Source organism: Schistocerca cancellata, chromosome 1, assembly GCF_023864275.1.
Source record: "Schistocerca cancellata isolate TAMUIC-IGC-003103 chromosome 1, iqSchCanc2.1, whole genome shotgun sequence".
In the NCBI taxonomy this organism is placed as follows: Eukaryota; Metazoa; Arthropoda; class Insecta; order Orthoptera; family Acrididae; genus Schistocerca; species Schistocerca cancellata.
In genome coordinates, this window is record NC_064626.1 from 825837396 (window position 1) to 825859505 (window position 22110).

Here is a 22110-nt window from a genome sequence, read left to right on the forward strand (position 1 = left end):
AGGTGACTCTTTGACGTCTAACAATGATGCTCATGTCAAGAACATCAACAAAATTGTGCATGCTAATCAAAGACTGACTGTCTGAGAGATTGCTGAAGAATTTAACTTATCAGTTGGATCATGTCATGAAATCCTGACACAGCATCTTGGAATGTGTTGTGCTGCTGCTGAGTTTTTCCCACGGGTCATGAGTCAAGACCAGAAAGACCTTCACCTTGCAATCTGTGAAGAGCTTTTGGATCACACAAATGAGCATGGGATGTTCCTTAAGACAATCATAACTGGCAATGAGATGTGGCTCTACAGTTATGAAATTAAGACTGAGATTTAGCCTTCACAATGGGTCAGGGAAGGTTGTCCAAGATTAAAAAAAACTCATCACGTCAGGTCAAATGTCAAAGGCATGCTGATAATTTTCTTTGACTTTGAAGGATTAGTTCATCATGAAATCACACCACATGGACAAACTATTAATCAGTGGTATTATCAGGACATGTGTGATGCCTGAAAGAAAATGTGAGAAGAAAACAGCCTGGAATGTGGTGAGACAACTCATAGCTCTTGCATCATGATAACACATCTACACATTCATCCCTGTTGGTGTGTGACTATTGCACAAAAAATGAAATACAGTGCTGCCTTATCCTTTATACTCTCCAGACCTGGCCCCTGGGGATTTTATTTATTTACAAAGTTGAAAACCCTATTGAAGGGACAATGATTTGCAACAATAGATGAGATATAAGAAAATTCACAGATAGTGCTTCATGTGATCCAGGAGAGGAAATGGCATTGGGAACGGTGTATCAATTGTGGAGGGCAGTATTTTGATGGAGACCATGGACAATAAGTAAAAACTAAGTGTACAAAAAATTTGTGGATGAAGCTCTGGAGATTTGTGAACAGACCAGATATAACATTCAGCAGAGTTACATTTTCATTTTTCCTTTTGAAACGCGTCACCTGAAGTTTGATGAAAATCAATCATGTTCTACATTTGTAATGTTTTGCTAATACTAAGTGCATCAAGAAGACTATGTTAACCCATACAGAAGTATAGTACTGTAGGTATCTCTCTTGCACAGGTGGCCACTTAAATTATTAATAAGAATCAGACCACTACATCGATTAATTGCACCACAGAAATAATTCTAAACACAGAAATGGAAAACATAAAACATGGAGTCCCAAAATGTACACTGTTGAGTCTGCTCCATTATATAAATTACAAGCCAATGGCCTTGGAGGAGGTTTCAATAAGTCTTATGTTTGCTGAGGGTACAAGCATACAAATGAAGGGATCAAGCACAATCACACCAGAAACAGCCCAGAAAATAGATGGTCAGGACTATCTTCTAAGTGGCCCATGAAAAGGTTGGCACAAGAGGATGTCATATGGTCAGGCTCATTGGTGATAACTTCAGGATCTGTATTCAGGAGCAAGACGCATTATCCTCATTCTTCCTCAAACTCAGCACCTTCTCTCCCATCCACTTCACCTGATTCTTCTCAACCAAATATGCCACCACCTAGGACATTGACTTCCACTGCTCTGACGACTCCATCCACATCTCTGTATGTATCAGACACCCTAACCATCAACAATACCTGCATTTCCCTAGCTGGCATTCCTCCCACATAAAAAAATTAGTCCTATTCATAATAGTACCTTAATAAGACTCCTTGGCACTGCTGTCTCAGCATTTCAAGCTGTAAATAGTCAAACTTCTTGAACATGTACTAATGACAGCCTACTTCAAGTGCAGTGGAGAATTTTGTGAACAGATGGGTGGAGTGGCCATGGGATCCGCACTGGCTCTAGGGATTGCAAATCTCTACATGGGACACTTTGAGGAGGTGGTCCTTCAAACTGATTGCCAGAAACTCAAGCACTTCTTTCATTATTTCAATGATACTTTGGTGGTATGGGAGCATGGACAGGCTCCAGATGAGTCCCTGGACCACTTTAACAGCATCCATCAAAACACTGCTTTCACTTTGGCAGTAGAGGACAATAGTTGACTCCCTATCTTGGATGTACTAATAAAGAAGAAGGCAGATGGTACACTAGGCCATTCAGTTTATGGGAAGAAGACCCACACAGACCTGTACCTGCTTGTAATGAGCTGCCAACATCCAGTGGACGTTTCCTGATGTAAGGACAAATCATATCTTTCAAGTATTCAGCAAGTGAGTATGTCAGGGCACCAATACTGTTAATAATAGGGCACAGAGGCACTCCACCTCAGGCTCAATGGAAAGATACATATTTATTCCAATATGTTGATGACACATTTGTCATATGGCCACATGGAAGAGACAAGCTGAATGGTTCCTCAGACATCTCAGTTTCATAGACCAAAATATTAATTTGCCATGAAGTCTGAAGTGGATGGAATGCTCCTCTTTGTGGACATCATAGTAGAAAGAAGTGCAGATGGCACGATGGACCACAGTGTGTACTGTAAGAAGCTGCACACTGGCCTATACTTACAAGTGGACAGAGCCACCACCTGGTGCTGTGGGGTAGTGGGCCCAAAAAGTTGGTACATAGTGCACACAACCTCTCCAACAATGAGAGTCTCAACCAAAAACTTGAACATCTAAAGACGGCGTTCTGGATAAACAACTACACAGAGTGGCAAATTCAGAGAGCTTTATGTCCTACACTGACTGTACAGTTGTTGGAAACAGAAGAGAAACTTCAGGAGGATGTGGCCATTGTGTTTATTCCATTTTGTGGTGCATTACCTGGGAGGAATGGACAAACATCAAGTGAAAATTGTCTTCTGCCAACCAGCTAAAACACCATCACTGCTTGGTAGTGTAAAAAGGAAGACCTCACAGTACAGAAATGCAGGGTCTATCAGGTCCCCTGCGAACGTGCAGTGACTTATGTATGCCAAATGGTATATACTGTTAAATATCATGGCCAAGAACACCAGCAGGTCATTGGACTGCAGCAACCTAACAAGTTGGCAGTTACTGAACATTGCCTATTCGCAGAATGGATTGTGACCATACTGAGTATTTGATTTAGTCTAACTTCTGGGACTGCGTAATTAAATAATCTATTAAGGTTTGAGTAAGAAAGCCCTTATTAGCTATGAAAAGTGGTTACCTCCTTAGTAAGACCTGGGAACCTGCACTGAGTCTGGTTCAGAAGAGGAAGGGGATATCCTATGATGAACTGACTTTGGGGGGGAGGGGGGGGGGGGGCAGAGCAACAGCAGAAACGCCACCAGCACATGTGCATGGGCACAACCCTCGGACAGAATGGTTGATGGCAGGAGGCCTGTGTCCAATGGACACTGATGTCCAATCATTCATGCGTGAACTATTTCATCAAACTAATGAACTGCCTATTGGGTGTCTGTTGGATGGCAGTGTCATCATGCAAAATACTATCTTTATCATGTGACATGCTTGAGAAACTGTTTCATTCACAGTGTGAATTCTTGCTGCTCCTGCACTTTCTGCTGTGTGTCTTCTATTATGGAACATTGTCCACAATCTTGTGCTGCTGCTGCTGACCTGTGTCTTCCATGGCAGAGCATTGTACATATCCACATCTACATCTACATCTCCATGACTACTCTGCAATTCACATTTAAGTGCTTGGCAGAGGGTTCATCGAACCACAATCATACTATCTAACCTACCATTCCACTCCCGAACAGCGTGTGGGAAAAACAAACACCTAAACCTTTCTGTTTGAGCTCTGATTTCTCTTATTTTATTTTGATGATCATTCCTACGTATGTAGGCTGGGCTCAACAAAATATTTTCGCATTCGGAAGAGAAAGTTGGTGACTGAAATTTCGTAAATAGATCTCGCCACGACGAAAAACGTCTTTGCTGTAATGACTTCCATCCCAACTCGCGTATCATATCTGCCACACTCTCTCCCCTATTACATGATAATACAAAATGAGCTGCCCTTTTTTGCACCCTTTCGATGTCCTCTGTCAATCCCACCTGGTAAGGATCCCAGACCGCACAGCAATATTCTAACAGAGGACGAACGAGTGTAGTGTAAGCTGTCTCTTTAGTGGACTTGTTGCATCTTCTAAGTGTCCTGCCAATGAAACGCAACCTTTGGCTCGCCTTCCCCACAATATTATCTATGGGGTCTTTCCAAATGAAGTTTTTCGTAATTTTAACACCCAGGTACTTAGTTGAATTGACAGCCTTGAGAATTGTACTATTTATTGAGTAATTGAATTCCAACGGATTTCTTTTGGAACTCATGTGGATCACATCACACTTTTCGTTATTTAGCGTCAACTGCCACCTGCCACACCATACAGCAATCTTTTCTAAATCGCTTTGCAACTGATACTGATCTTCGGATGACCTTACTAGACAGTAAATTACAGCATCATCTGCGAACAACCTAAGAGAACTGCTCAGATTGTCATCCAGGTCATTTATATAGATCAGGAACAGCAGAGGTCCCAGGACGCTTCCCTGGGGAACACCTGATATCACTTCAGTTTTACTCGATGATTTGCCGTCTATTACTACGAACTGCGACCTTCCCGACAGGAAATCACGAATGCAGTCACGCAACTGAGACGATACCCCATAGGCCTGCAGCTTGATTAGAAGTCGCTTGTGAGGAACGGTGTCAAAAGCTTTCCGGAAATCTAGAAATACGGAATCAACTTGAGATCCCCTGTCGATAGCGGCCATTACTTCGTGCGAATAAAAAGCTAGCTGCGTTGCACAAGAACGATGTTTTCTGAAACCATGCTGATTACATATCAATAGATCGTTCCCTTCAAGGTGATTCATAATGTTTGAATACAGTATATGCTCCAAAACCCTACTGCAAACCGACGTCAATGATATAGGTCTGTAGTTAGATGGATTACTCCTACTACCCTTCTTAAACACTGGTGCAACCTGAGCAATTTTCCAATCTGTAGGTACAGATCTATCGGTGAGCGAGTGGTTGTATATGAGTGCTAAGAAGGGAGCTATTGTATCAGCGTAATCTGAAAGGAACCTAATCGGTATACAATCTGGACCTGAAGACTTGCCCGTATCAAGTGATTTGAGTTGCTTCGCAACCCCTAAGGTATCTACTTCTAAGAAACTCATGCTAGCAGCTGTTCGTGTTTCAAATTCTGGAATATTCCATTCGTCTTCCCTGGTGAAGGAATTTCGGAAAACTGCGTTCAATAACTCCGCTTTAGCGGCACAGTCGTCGGTAACAGTACCATCGGCACTGCGCAGCGAAGGTATTGACTGCGTCTTGCTGCTTGTGTACTTTACATATGACCAGAATTTCTTCAGATTTTCTACCAAATTTCGGGGCAATGTTTCGTTGTGGAACCTATTAAAGGCATCTCGCATTGAAGTCCGTGCCAAATTTCGTGCGTCTCTAAATTTTAGCCAATCTTTGGGATTTCGCGTTCTTCTGAACTTCGCATGCTTTTTCCCTTGCCTCTGCAACAGCGTTCGGACCTGTTTTGTGTACCACGGGGGATCAGTTCCATCTCTTACCAATTTATGAGCTATGAATCTCTCAATTGCTGTTGCTACTATATCTTTGAATTTGAGCCACATCTCGTCTACATTTGCATAGTCAGTTTGGAAGGAATGGAGATTGTCTCTTAGGAAGGCTTCTAGTGACACTTTATCCACTTTTTTAAATAAAATTATTTTGCCTTTGTTTCTGGTGGATTTGGAAGAAACGGTATTGAGCCTAGCTACAATGACCTTGTGATCACTAATCCCTGTATCAGTCATGATGCTCTCTATCAGCTCTGGATTGTTTGTGGCTAAGAGGTCAAATGTGTTTTCACAACCATTTACAATTCGCTTGGGTTCATGGACTAACTGCTCGAAATAATTTTTGGAGAAAGCATTTAGGACAATCTCGGAAGATGTTTTCTGCCTACCGCCAGTTTTGAACTAGTATTTTTGCCAACATATCGAGGGAAGGGTGAAGTCCCCACCAACTATAACTGTGTGAGTGGGGTATTTATTGTTACAAGACTCAAATTTTCTCTGAACTGTTCCGCAACTATATCATCGAAGTCTGGGGGTCGGTAGAAGGAGCCAATTATTAACTTAGTTCGGCTGTTAAGTATAACCTCCTCCCATACCAATTCGCACAGAGTATCTACTTCGACTTCACTACAAAATAAACCACTACTGACAGACACAAACACTCCACCACCAATTCTGCCTAATCTATCTTTCCTGAGCACCATCTGAAACTTCGTAAAAATTTCTGCAGAACTTATTTCAGGCTTTAGCCAGCTTTCTGTACCTATAACAATTTCAGCTTCTGTGCTTTCTATTAGCTCTTGAAGCTCAGGGACTTTCCCAGCACAACTACAACAATTTACAACTACAGTTCCAACTGATCCTTGATCCAAGCACGTCCTGTATTTGCCATGCACCCTTTGAGATTGCAGCCCACCCCATACTTTCCCGAGGCCTTCTAACCTAAAAAACTGCCCAGTCCACGACACACAGCCTCCGCTACCCGTGTAGCCGCCAGCTGAGTGTAGTGAACTATTGACCTATTCAGCGGAACCCGAAACCCCGCCACCCACCACATCCTCACACCAGCTCTGCCCCTGCTCCTGCTGCTTCTGCTCCATACCTGGCCACCTTCTGAGATGATTGCCTTGTACTCCAGGTGCCATCCATCTGCAGCTGCTCATTTTGGTTTTTCTTCTACCTTCTCCAGACACTGTTCATCTTCTGTGGCTTGCTCCAACTTCTTCTTCTTCTTCTTCTTCTTCTTCATCTTCTTCTTTTCTCTCACTGTCTTGGCTCTGCCCCTAGCTTGCATATAGATTGTTCATGTAAACAAGAGATTATCAAAGCCATTCAATGTTTTTGTTTAATCTTGGGCTGAGTGGGTTGGACATTTCAACATGGCTGCCATCTATTATGGATTGTCCGTAACTGTTTCAGATTTATCACTTCAATTACATAATTGTGGGAAGTTACTAAAAATTATGAAAATAGACATTTTATAATTTGAAATTTTGAAAAATGAGAAAAAGTGTTATTTTGATTTTGCTAATTATATGCTACTAAAATGTTTTATAGACTGTAATGATTTCCTTTCTGAGTCCATGAATGACCTTTTTTTTTCTTTTTTTCCACTTCAAATGCTAAGAAATGTTATACTGAGTGGCAACAAAAATTTTTTGTTCTGTGTACATGAATTTAAGGATAGGGAAAAGACTACTTATAAACAAAGTGATAATTTTATGCCCAGGAATAAGAGGAGGCAGTGCATGATGAGAAAGGATTGTGAATATTTTGTGTAAAACAATGAAACCAGTCCCCTCCTTTAATAATGAAAGTGGATTTTGTCTCCACATTTTATTTTCATTAATAACTTGTGGGATATATGTGTACTGATTTTGCAGTATTTCAAAATTACAGAAACATTTCTATGGCACCCTTGATGTTTACCAAACTAATTTTTAGCCTTTCCTCTTAACTTGATTGCTAATTATTAAATATAGCAGAGCCAGAGCAAATTCTAAGTAGAGGTGAGAGGCTTGGCCCACACAGGATCCTTCTGGGATTACTATTAATTGCTAACTGGACTGTCGCAATGATGCTCCATCACCATACATTGTTCACAGCTCCCAAATTTCCTTCACCACATGTGCACATCCTGCCAACTTCCAGTGGCATCATCTCAGTCGGAGCCACATCTATGTCCAGCCAATGGCCAACCAAAGCCCTTCCTGTGGTGTTTCCTTTGTATTCTGCAAGTGTATTTGTTTGCTTTTGCTTCTGTTGTTGCTTTTTAGGCATTACATAGCCCACATATGTGACAAGATGTCATAGTGCCACCATGTCTCTTCAGTATGTATGTTGAAAATGTAGGAGTGGGAGCATGGGCAAATTAAAATGCAAACCTCAACAAAGTGACATAGATAGTCATTCTTAACTTACTGGAAATGAGATTGCAACTGCAATGACATATGACATAAGAGTCATTAGCCATTCAAAATTGAGTAGCAGCTGTTGCCACAGAAAAACAGATGTAACATAACAGGGAATGTGTCTACTGGGATACTAAATAAAATCAAGCTTACTTCATATGAACATCCTGTATTGTAATGTCAAGGTATTTTGTTCATGTATGTTAGATCAGTATGCTTAGTTACACAATGGTATGTGGAGGAGAAGATGTGGAAGGGACAAGATGGCTGATGTGTTGAACAGAAGTTCCTTATCTTTCATGTCATGTGGCAATACCAGACTGCAACATTAGGGTTGAATTCTTGTCTCAGTGCAACACAAATGGAAACAACAGCATGATGCTCTTAGAGCTTTCCACACAGGAAGATGCAAAGCAATGATTTCAAAATAAGTATGTTACATGATGACAGTGAGGACTGAACAAACTACTGCAGAAATGTTAAAATAGTTGATGCAAAAATACAGAATAAAAGTTGACTAGCAGTAACAAAAAATCATTGCGAGATAAATAGCAAAGGCTAGCATCATCAAAAAAAGCATAAAAGGTGGAAAGAAAATCAGTGCTAAGGAACGTCAAGCTAGATGTACAATCATGCATGTTATGCAGCTGAATCATCTGTAAAAGCTGGTCAGATGACAGCTTCAAGCATCCAAAACATTTTATATTATTGAATGGCAATGCAATGGCTCAAGAGATTGACATGTTTATGGTGACAGTAAATTTGGAGTAGATAAGAGTTTAACAGAAGTCATGGTAGAATCACTGCTAGGAGTCAAAGACCCTGTTTAGTATGCTGGATACTTCGGTGGGGACACATATCAGTTAATAGCATGGTCACAATACTGGCACCAAATGAGCAGCTGTTGACACAGCAATGAAGGAGATCAAGTATGTAAATAAGGACTTCAAAAGACATTTGTGTTTAGGCAGTTATTTCACACACTCTTCAGTGCAGGAGTTACAGAGAAAAAAGTAGCCATGGAAGGCTGAAATGGTATGTGAGACTTCTGTGTTGCTCCACTATAAGTAGCAAAAACAATTTCTTAAGCGATAAGCAGTGTTGTTTCAGTTGGGTCATTGCAGGATCATACAAGCTAATGACAGAGCCATATAGTAATTTTAAATGCAGATGTGTGATACATGTTTGGTTGTAGTTTGTAAGCATGAAGATTTGAACTTTTTGTCTGTTCAGTTAAGTAGAACAATAAGATACTTTTTGAGGATCTTATATCGAAAGTTTTTGATTTATTTTTCTCTGTTATTCTGCAGAACAACAATGTGTGGTAAATATTTCATGTACATAAATATTTTATGTGTATATGTATATCATATTCTGTGTTTTAAGGATGGTTCAAGGGATCCACTCAAAGTCTGTCATGCACAAATATGTAAGAGGGAATAATTCCCAAAGCTGTCCACTCCAAAGAATGGCAGGAGGAGGTGGTGAAGTGAGACAAACAACAACAGAATGAGGCATTCTCATCTGCTCATGGTTTGAACTTGTGGAGGCCCTTACATTCAAAGAACAGGCTGAATTGACATTCAGTGACCAAAGCGTGTGGCACTATGGTCATGGCCATGAAAGCTGCTAGGCTGTGTCACAGAATGTGCTGACTTTCTAATGAACACAACCAATGTGATGGCAGGCTTTCAGACATTTCAAGTGTCAAGAAATCTGCTCCTGGGCTACAACGGGTGGTACAAGAAGGTGGCCAGGCAGTGGTGAAGACAGCATCGACAACACTGTTTAACAGGCATAGATAGTAGGCTTAGCCCCTAAACTGACTGCACTGTGATCTGCCCTATTTCACATAGAATGTAATTTGTGTGGATGACCTGTGTGATGTGTGAAGCAGATACATTCAGGATGTACAGAGGGTGGATGGTGCAAAGTGTTATATGAGCTATGCATGTTTATCGCAGCACTAGCTCGATGAGGTGCTTCTGGAACATTGACACATATAGAATTATTAGAAGTCCCACATAGTTATAAAAGAGGGAAGGAGATCCTGTCAGTTGCCATAAAATGTGTTCAAATTCCTGCAAAATATCTATGATGTCAATAGAATGTATTGGTGACATAGTGACTTTCAGTGTAGGTAATGATGTTGCCACATGCATGTGCATTAAGCAACAAAATTGTTCAAATGGCTCTAAGCACTATGGGACTTAACATATAAGGTCATCAGTCCCCTAGACTTAGAACTACTTCAACATAACTAACATAAAGACATCAACACATCCATGCCCGAGGCAGGATTTGAACCTGCGACCGTAGCAGCAGTGCAGTTCTGGACTGAAGCACCTAGAACCACTCAGACACAGTGGCCAGGACATTAAGCGCCAACTGTCAGCTGTTGCAACAAGTATTGCGACAGAGAAGTAGATGCATCAGGCTAAGTTCTCCAACAGAACAGTGAAATAGGTCAGGGAATGGTTAACACCACGCTGAACACCCAATAGAGGCGATTAAGCTGGTTAACTATAGTGGTTCAAACATGTTCCAAATAACCATTTTTTAGATTATTATTGGAGTGCATGGCATACCACAGCTCCTCGTGCCCTGGCCTCACACTGTGCAAATTCTGTTGTCATTGATGCTGCACTTATGTGTTGATTGCATGGCACCACATCCACTGACATTGGATCATAATATAACAGCCTATTGATCAAATTTAATGAATGGACAAAATTTGTGTTGAGAAAATTGTTCGCAACATGGCAACTTCCACGTAGATTGTTGAGTTAGATCACAAAATGGTTACAAAGTTCTTAGAGGCAGAGAATGTATGTGTAAATGTATAATTGTGAGCCATCTATATGAGCTCAGAAGCAAAAATGTAGTAAGTTAATGTCAGAAATTTTGTTTGTATAAACCTACTGTGTACTGGAAAATGAACAAGAAGGCATCATATGTGTAAGCATGTGTTGGCTCCCTCAGCTAGGCTTTCGATGAAACTTCCTGTCACCATGCAAACAGATCACACATGGCAGAACCTGATTGAGTGGCCAACACACTAGATATGTGTTCTTCACGATTGCAGTCTTGGTGCAGAGACCTGAAGGGCTGTCACAAAAAGCCCACTTTGAATCCTTCTATCACTGGGCCAATCTGCTCCACCACGTATGTATGACTCACCACTGAAAACCCAAGCAGGCGGGGAGAAGCTGTGGATGTGATTATCACAGAACAATAGACATGGTGGATCTGTTCTTTGTTTTATTAGACCAAATTGGAGATCTTGCAGCTAAACATATGGAACAGTAGAAAAAAAGAAAGAACTGCCATCTGAGTAGAGATTGGCATCACAGATAATCAAGGTACTGAGGTTTTCAGAATATCTGAGCATCAGTGTTGTATTTCTGTTAGTATTTGGCAGTTATGAATGGATAAGTAATCATTATGGTTTGATGATACAAAAGGGTAGTATCAAATGTAGGAATCTGTGGAGATATGAGAAAAATATCCAGGCATAACCAATGGGGTGACTGTGAAGAGTCTATACGTAATAAAAGAAGTCCTCTTATATGGTATCTGGTAAGAACAATAGTCTGCCCACCTGGGCCCATCAACAATGACATTAAACTGTTGATGACTGGAAACATGTTGCTTTGTCAGATGAGTCTCATTTCAAACTGTATCTTGCCTATCATATCAGTGAAACTCTCACTCTTATTGTGCGATAACACAAAATGGGCTGCCCTTCTTTGCACTTTTTCAATGTCCTCTGTCAATCCTACCCGGTACAGATCCCACACCATGGAGCAATATTCCAGCAGAGGACGGACAAGTGTAATGTAGGCTGTCTCTTTAGTGGGTTTGTCACATCTTCTAAGTGTTCTGCCAACTAAGCACAGTCGATGTTTTGCCTTCCCCACAATATTATCTATGTGGTCTTTCCAATTTAAGTTGCTCATAATTGTAATTTCTAGGTATTTAGTCAAAGTGACAGCCCTTAGATTTGTGCAATTTATTGTATACCAAAAATTTATCAGATTTCTTTTAGTACCCATGCGGATCACCTAGCACTTTTCTTTGTTTAGTACCAATTGCCTCTTCTCGCACCATACAGAAATTCTCTCTAGATCACTTTGGTTCAAATGGCTCTGAGCACTATGGGACTTAACATCCATGGTCATCAGTCCCCTAGAACTTAGAACTACTTAAACCTAACTAACCTAAGGACGTCACACAACACCCAGTCATCACGAGGCAGAGATAGATCATTTTGTAATTGGAATTGACCGTCTGATGTTTTACTAGATGGTAAATTACAGCATCATCTGCAAACAATCTAAGGGGGCTGCTCAGCTTATCACCCAGATCATTTATGTAAAGCAGGAATAGCAGAGGGCCTATGACCTACCTTGCAGAACACCAGGTATCACTTCTGTTCTACTCAATGATTTACCATCTATCACTACAAACTGTGACCTCTCTGAGAGGAAATCATGAATCCAGTCACACAACTAAGGCAATACTCCATATGCACACAATTTGATTAATAGTTTCTTGTGAAGAACGGTATCAAAAGCCTTCTGGAAATCTAGGAATATGGAATCGATCTGAGGTCCCTTGTCGACAGCACTCACTACTCATTGGAATAAAGAGCTAGCTGTGTTGCACAAGAATGATATTTTCTGAATCCATGCTGGTTGTGTATCAATAAGTCATTTTCTTCAAGGTGATTCATAATATTCGAGTACAGTATTTGTTCCAAAATCATACTGCAAATTGAGGTCAGTGATAAGGGTCTGTAATGCAATGGGTTACTCCCATTTCCTTGCTTGAATATTGGTGTGACCTGTGCTACTTTCCAGTCTTTAGGAACAGACCTTTCATAAAGTGAGCGGTTGTATATGATTGCTAAGAAAGGCACTATTGTGTCTGCATACTCTGAAAGGAACCTGATTGGTATACCATCTGGACTGGAAGACTTGCCTTTCTTAAGTGATTTGAATTGTTTTGCAACACCTAAGATATCTACTTTTATGTCACTCATGCTAACAGCTGTTCTGGTTTCAGATTCTGGAATATTTACTTCATCTTCTTTCGTGAAGGAATTATTAAAAACTGTATGTACTAACTCCACTTTAGTGACACCATCATTGGTAACATTTCCATTGCTATCACGCAGTGACAGTATAGACTGTTTTTTGCCACTGGTGTACTTTATATACAACTAGAATCTCTTTGCGTTTTCTACCATATTCCGAGACAATGTTTCATTGTGGAAAGTATTAAAAGCATCTCGCATTGATGTCCGCACTAAATTTCAAGCTTTCGTGAAACTTAGCCAGTCTTGGGGATTTTGCATTCTTCTGAATTTGGCATGCTTTTCTCGTTGCTTCTGTAACAGTGTTCTGACATGTTTTGTGTGCCATGGTGGATCAGTCCCGTCTCTTATTAACTTATGCGGTATGAATCTATCTGTTGCTGTCAATACTGTATCTTTGAATTTGAGCCATATTTGGTTCACAATTACATAATTAGCTTGGAAGGAAAGGAGAATCTCTCTTAGGAAGGCATCAACTGAATTTTTATCTGCTGTTTTAAATAGATATATTTTGCGTTTATTTTTAGTGGTTTTGGTTGATATGGTTTTGAGCCTTCCTACAATGACCTTGTGTTCACTAATCCCTGTATCCATCATGACGCTCTCTATTAGATCAGGATTATTTGTGGCTAAGAGGTCAAATGTCTTTTTGAAACCATTTACAATTTGTGCGGGCTCAAGAACTAATTGTTCAAAGTAATTCTCAGAGAAAGCATTTAGTACAATTTTGGAAGATGTTTTCTGTCTACCACCGACTTTGAGTATGTATTTTTGCCAACAAATCGAGAGTAGATTGAAGTCTCCACCAATTATAACTGCATGAGTGGGGTACTTGTTTGTAATGAGATTCAAGTTTTATTTGAACCGTTCAGCTATTATATCATCTGAGTCTGGGGCTCAGTAGGAGCCAATTATTATTTTGGTACGGCTGTTGAATATAACATCTACCCATAGTAATTCACAGGAATTATCTATTTCAACTTCACTACAAGGTAAACTACTATCAACAGACACAAACACACCACAACCTACTTTATCTAATCTATCCTTTCCCAACATTGTTTGTACCTCTGTCAAAATTTCAGCAGAATTTATCTCCAGTTTTAACCAGTTTTCTGTTCCTATAATGATTTCAGCTTCAGTGCTTTCTATCAGGACTTGAAGCTCTGGTACTTTTCCAACACAGCTACAACAATTTACAACTACAATGCCGACTGTTGTTTGGTCGATTCTTGTCATTTCTTTGCCCTGTACCCCTTGAGACTGGAGCCGTTTCTGATCTTTCTCTAGACTGTCTAATCTAAAAAAACACCCAATCCACACCATACAGCCCCTGCTACCCATGTAGCCGTCTCCTGTGTGTAGTGGACACTTGACCTATTATTGGAATCCAAAATCCCACCACCCTATGGCGCAAGTCGAGGAATCTGCAGCCTACACAATCGCAGAACCGTCTGAGCCTCTGATTCAGATGCTCCACTTGGCTCTGTATCAAAGGTCCGCAATCGGTTCTGTAGGCGATACTGCAGATGGTGAGCTCTGCCTTCATCTCACTAGCAAGACTGGCAGTCTTCACCAACTCAGATAGCTGCCGCAAACCAGAGAGAATCTCTTCCAATCCGTAGCAACACATGTCATTAGTGCCAACATGAGTCACCACCTGCAGTTGGATGCACCCTGTACCCTTCATGGCATCCCGAAGGACCCTTTCCACATCTTAGATGATACCCCCCGGTATGCACACAGAGTGCACATTGGCTTTCTTCCCGTAGGTAGCTACCACATCCCTAAGGGGTTCCATCACCTGCCTAGCACTGGAGCTCCCAATGACAAGCAATCCTACCCTCTGCGCTTGTCAGGACCTCTCAGGAAGACCAGCCACTGCCACAACAGATGAGGCCACCCTTGCTGGCTCAGAAGTACTTTCAGTAGTGGGCAGTACCTCAGACCTGTTACGGAGGCATAAGGGTACAGCCTTGCGGCCAGCACCAATTTTCGCCTTCCACCCAGGGATTCGCGACCCCGCCACGGTTCGCCAATCACCGCCAGGCAAGTGTCGACTGGCAGGGACGTCCGAATCCTAGGGTGCAGTGGCATCAGAGATCCCAGGTGATGCTACAGGTTTCAGAGGCGCCAAATCGCTCGCCTCAGTTTCCCCATGTCACCACAGCCCAGGGCAACAGCCTGAAGCCTGTCGATCACAGCCAACACAGCTTCCAGCTGTTTACAGATCGTGGTCAATTCCCCCTGAATCCGTACACAACAGGTGCAGTCCGTATCCATCCTTAACAATTTTTGTCCTCTCTTTTATCTCACAAGCCATTAAAAACAAACAGATGACTGACAACTATGTGAATTTACACTATACGGGTACTAAAACATGATGCTACAAATCTCAAATACTATAATAAGCCCAAAATTTGTGAATTAAACTATGCAAGTATCCAAAAACACCCAAAGAAATTAAGAATTAAACTATGAAACAAATAAGTGAGCTAAGAGTATGACTTGCTGCTGGCTTCTGCTTATCCATCAGCAGCTGATGTGAAGGATTTATTTATTATATTTGTTAAGGGGCCTTGTAAAATCTCTATGCATAGTTTCAGTACACACATTGGTACTTCATCTAAGCCTACTGACTTTTTATTTTTACTTTTGTTTTTGAACAATTTTATTGACTTCATTCTCTGTGATTGGAAGTAACATGATATTTAGTGCAAAATTATTTACAGGTGTTATATTTGTTTGGGGGAATTTTTGCTGTAACTTCTCCGCAATACTTGAAAAATGCTCATTTACATAGTTTTCTGAGTGTTGTGGATCATTTATTATCTTATCCCCCTCCCCTAGCAGTAAGTAATTCTGCATTTGTTTGCCTCTGCCCATTTCCTTTCTTGTAACATCCCAGACTGCTTTTATTCTCAGCATTATATTTTTTTCGTTAAATGACTTTTTTGCAGCCGTCAGCACCTTCCTATAGATCTTTTTGTATCTATGATAGAAATTCAAGAATTCTGGATCATTGTGACTCCTTTTCATGGAACTGAGATATTTAAGTGTTTGGGAGGACTTCTTAATACCTGCTGTTATCCACCTGTTTTTGTGAGATGTTGATACAGACATGCATACTTTTAGAAATGCCTTTTAAAAGTCCAATTTAAATAATGTGGAAAATTTAGAGAATTCCATATTCACATTGGTTTCCTTATACACTTCATCCCAGCTTTTTTTTACTAGTTCTTTTGAAAAATCTTATATTTTGATTTCTGATAGATGTCGTTTGTAGGCTTGCAGTTTAGGGAATGATTAGATGCCTGATTTTACTGTTGTTATTTGACAGAGATGGTCTGAGAGTCTGAGATCTTTTACAGCTACATTACATTTTCCCCTGTCCATATTTGTGGCCACATGGTCAATTATTGTTGCAGTCATTGTAGTAACTCTTGTTGCACTATTGACCAATAGGAACGTGCCAGAACTTTGAAGGATATTTATGAGGGTGTCGCTGCATTCATTTATGATATTAGTGTTGATGTTAATGTCCCCACTTTATCTTGAACTTCTGTTAATTTATTCGAAAAAAGTGTGTACACTACCAGTGAGAGATCCATACACACTCAAAATAATTAATTTCTTTGCAATATCAAGCTCCGTTATTCAATATCTGATATTTCAAAGTGTTTGTCTTATCATACTGTACTGAGGTCAAGTCTTGATTTGAACTGTTTCCTTTCTGATATAAATGCATGATCCTCTACCTCTTGAAGCAGTTTTGCAGTAAGAGTTTGCCCTTTCATACAGGGATAACACTAGGTGTTGGATTTCTGTGTCTCTACACCAGTGCTCAGTAACACAAACTACTGTGCAGTTCAAAGATTGGAGCTCAGCTTCTAATAGCTGTATTCCATTTTTTATTGATTGCATGATCTGATGGAGGATTGTTAAGTCTGTGAAATGTCCCACATTACTCTTTCCAATGGTTTGTTTTTCTTTGTGAAATCTGGTCTGTGTTATATTTGGAGTGTTAAAATATGTCTTGTGAGTGATTGTTTCAGTATTTTTTAAACTGATGGAGATACTCTATAGACAGGGGAACCTGTTGTCTGGATTTATCCTACAAAGACTTACATTTCCTACCCATGACAACAGGTATTTGATCATGTGTGGCCCAAGATCCACCCCCTATACTTTCATGAATCAGCTGTACCGATCTTCCCTTCCCAGTCCTGTTTAGGTGTAGGCCATGTCTAGTGAAACCCCATCTGTTGATATTTCCGATGGGCACCAGAGAAAAATGAATGAAGTTGGCTGCCCTCAGAGCCATCCCTAACCCCACATTGATTCACCCCACAGCTCCATCGAGGTGTGGTTGGTGCCATGAGTTAGGGAAGATATCTTGTCCAGGTCACCACCTATGTCATATGTGCCATCTCTGTCCAAACTGTTTGCCACCCCAACCACTATCACTTCATGGAAAGTCCTTACATAAAGACCCTAAGTCCTCTATCACATGACTTAGTCCTGCATTTGGCTTGAAGGTACTGGTGGCCTGGTACACAGCTCCTAAACCCTCCTGTAACTGAGGGCTTTCACCTCGCCCATGGCTACTACCTAGCAGTAGCAGTTACTTCTTCCTAACACTTTGTACATTCCTAGGCTTCTTGGCCTCAGTTGAAGTGTGCTGCACATTTCCTTTTCCTTGTGCTACCTGAGGCTCTTCTCCACTTAACTCTGGCATTGGTAGATACCTGTTTTTGGTGTTGATGATAAAACTGTCAGAATTTGTTGTCTTTCTTCCTATCCTCCTACCAGTTCCCAACCACCTTCCTCTTCCCTATCTCACTTGATCCTTATCAGTTCCTTCCTTGCTTCCTCCAACTGTGCGTGAAGAGCACAGATTTTCCTTTCCTCTTCCCCAATCAAAATGTTCCTACTGCATACTCTGCAGTTCCAGGAGTGAGCCTCTTCTGTTCTCCCAACATTTTCTCCACTGCATCCCCCCCCCCCCCCTCGAAGGAAAATATTTCCTACAAGACTGGTTACAAATTCCTCTACTCACTACGCTATAACAGCTCTCACATTTCTCACTCATGGTCAGTTTTGAAAGAATAATTAAGTTTAAAGAATGTTTTAAATTTGTCAAGGATGTGAGATTGGTTGTGTGTAGACAAAAAATGACACAACGATCTTATGTGTGGTTGTTTTTGTTTTTGTACTGATTTAGAGATACAATGAAAGAAGAATTAATTAGTAATTACTTTGCTTTTAGAGAATTTACATTATCAAGCGTGTTTGGTAATGTTTTTAAATGTTTATAACTCAGAAAATTTAAGCCTAGATTGCATCTATCTAACTAGTAATTGATACGAAATGTGTTAGTTAAATACGATTTAGAAACATTTAATTACACTTTTATTATGACAATAGACACAGATGAAACTAGCACCTGTCTTTCTATAACGAGTTTTGTACTATCAAGCAAACTTGAATAGAATTTTTTGTGTATACGTCACACAGAATTTCAGTTTATGTCATGCTTATCTATTACTAAACACAGAAACACCTGAAATGCTGAATGATAAGTGAGAAAAGCAAGACATTTGATGGAGATATGCTCACTATCCTGGAGAAGAGAATGCCTGATACTGGTAGATTAGCAATGTGGAAGGGAATATGTACTATCATTTATTCATGAATGTGAATAAGGAAGTGGTACATTGTGTTGGTAAACTTTTAAAATTTACCCTCTAGGAGTGTGAAGGAAGTAAAACTGCAGGTCAAAAAATCCTGGTGGAATACTGAATAGGAAAGTTGACAGAAGACGGGATAGATCATAGCGTGAAGAGAAAATTGAAGAATTATGATGATCAGCTTGCACACTCCATGGTTACCAACCATGATTCACAAGCCTGGGGGTTATTTTGCATTTACTGATAAAAAATCACTGCAAGCTAAAAAATACAATTACAAAGTACCATACTCAGTCTTCCAACTGCCGGGCATATTGATGCCAGGGATGCAGTGTATAGTAATGTGATGCTGGGGGCAGAATTTTCCACTTCCTAACACCATTAAAAGTACTGTGTTTGACTCCATTGTAAACAGAGAGGTGGTCGGCACTGCTTGTCTGTGATAGGATTTCGGCCTATCCCTGTGGACAATTACAGAGCAATATGCCAACCGAATTTCAGCACTGACTGGGAATGTAATTTGGTATGGCTGTTGATAAGGCGATGGGAATTATTTTGTTTTTCTCTTTTTGATGACAAGGTTTCACAACAAAATCCAGTCACTTATAAAGTGATAACGTGGCTCTCTCTGCATCTGTTTGGCAGTTGCTTGGAAATTACTCTGCTGTACCTTTTGCTAGGCTATTCTAAGTCTTTGAACCAAGTCTTTAACCCAATTCAACAGATACCTGGCAGAAACTTACATAGCTCAAATGGAGAATTCAATGATCATCCATATATTACCTCATAGTCTGTATGCTCCTTTGATTCTTTAGTATGACTGCTATGTATGAAGCATGGTCACCCTGTTCACTGCTTGATATACACACAAAGACATTAGCAGATGTTAATTGACTTTTTGGGCAATATTACTGTAGGTGATGCCCAAGGACTGGAGGATGGTTGAATGATTCCAGCACCTAATTATTGCTAAATACTTTCCTCTGCAACAGACTGTAAATGCAGAGGATTCAATTTGGCTTTTGTAGTATTATTGTCCAGCAGAGTTTTATGATACATCATATCTGACGCTGGCAATTACTGCATTCCTTCAAATAGCCACGCAAATTCCTCTAGTCCTAAATAAAAAAGACTTCTCTCTGTATCCAACAAATGTGACAATTTATCTGACAAATACCACCTGAGAAATCCATGAAAAATAGGATTTTTTCACCCAAGAAAAATACATGAAAAACCTGCAAATTTTTTAGAATACCAGGAATTTTCCATTGTTTTAGTTTTCAGTTCAATTTTTGTAATTTTATCTGATACAAACCGATACTCCAGCAAAGAAATGTACTTACACCCAATGCTGCAGAATAATACTGCAGCACTAAAAATTGTGTCATTTACAATGACAAAGCACAGTACTCATACACGAGCATCTCAGCAAAATGTGTCAGATGCTTTAGGACAAAAATTATGCAATACTTCATAACAACAAGCTGCTTTTAGTGAGCATGACACTACTGTTTACACTTCTAACAGGTCATGGGAAAATGTTGCGAATGGTGGTTTGAGAAGTGTTACTTTCAAACAAAATTATCCTTTCCACAACATGAATTTCTTTATGTGTGAGAACATGTTATGAATTTCCTAAATCACTGAGTGCTTGACTCTCATTCAATTTATACTTTGACATCCAGCCACTTAGAAAAATTTCGGGCTCAGAAGACCAGCCATTTAGGCCATTATTTAAAACTTTACTAACACATTTGTATTTGTTATATTTTAAAGGGTAACACACACTAAAAGAGACCAAGCTTCAAAGTTATCTTTTCATATTCAGTTTTGTTATTTTATGGATTACAAATTATGCAATAAAAGTGGCAAAAAGTATAATCATCCCTCAAAACAAAGGGTCAATTACAAAAGGTGGCAAAAAGTATAATCATCCCTCAAAAGAAAGGGTGAGGTGAATTCTTTAGTAATTTAACATATAAATGGCTTTTCTATAAAAAAGACAAAGTGCCCAACACAACATGTATTCAGCCAAGTAACCCCAAAAATTGTTCTGTGCACAGGAATGAAATTTATAATCATACTTGTCAGTAATTTTCAATTGCTGCAATTTAAGCTATGCTCTTAGAACCCTGCCTAACCACACCCTTAGGGGGAAAAAAAAAAGCAAAAAATTTTTGACAACCAATATTATTCATGAAAGCTTAGCTTTTCTTGTAGTTGTACCAATATTATACAATAAAACTTAACTCTTCCTACATGTACGATTGCACTACTTAACAGTGATGTTGCTAGGCTGCTTACATTACATGTCATATGCTCTGAATATCTGCTATCATTGGTCAGTGAGATCACATGACATGAACTATGATTAGTTGACCAAAGCACACCACAATCTCGATTTCGGTGCTTTGGAAGCTACCATACTATATTTGGTGGAATTTATATGTCTATACATTCATAGTAGGAAAATATGAAGTGCACATGTTGCCACACATCAAAGGACTTTTCAAAATACATTTCTTTCAGGGTTTCATTTTTAAAAGTGCTGGGAAGTTCAACGTTGATGTATGAAACCTGTACCGTCCAAAGGATTGATAAGTTATACAGATCCAAGGGAAAGTACATTGTCACTTAACATGGAAAAAATGTATTTTCCCCCAGCAAAAAGAATATTTTTAACTGTAGAATTTTGGAACATGTATTATGTTAGAGTATAATGACTTTTCTGTAGACTAGAAATCTACTCTTGGAAAAGACAATCATGTGAAACCCAGCTCGTGCTATTCGTCCACGAGACTCAGAAGGCCGTAGACACAGGTTCTCAGGTAGATGCCATGTTTCTTGACTTCCGCAAGGCATTTGATACAGTTCCCCCACAGTTGTTTAATGAACAAAGTAAGAGCATATGGACTATCAGACCAATTGTGTGATTGGATTGAAGAGTTCCTAGATAACACAATGCAGCATGTCATTCTGAATAGAGAGAAGTCTTCCGAAGTAAGAGTGATTTCAGGTGTGCCACAGGGGAGTTTTGTAGGATGTTGCTATTCACAATATATACAAATGATCTTGTGGATAACATCGGAAGTTCACTGAGGCTTTTTGCGGATGATGCTACAGTATATCTAGAGGTTGTAACCATGGAAAATTGTACTGAAATGCAGGAGGATCTGCAAAGAATTTACACATGGTGCAGGGAATGGCAATTGAATCTCAATATAGACAAGTGTAATGTGCTGCAAATACATAGAACGAAAGATCCTTTATCGTTTAGCTACAATGTAGCAGGTCAACAACTGGAAGCAGTTAATTCCATAAATTATCTGGGAGTAGGCATTAGTAGTGATTTAAAATGGAATGACTATATAAAATTAATTGTTGGTAAAGT

General features: G+C 39.9%; 1 protein-coding gene across 1 annotated transcript in view; it reads left to right on the plus strand.

Moving 5' to 3' along the window:
- LOC126188583 (thyrotropin-releasing hormone-degrading ectoenzyme-like) overlaps positions 1-22110 on the plus strand; it is a 270383-nt gene that overhangs the window by 133336 nt on the left and 114937 nt on the right. The window lies entirely within an intron of this gene.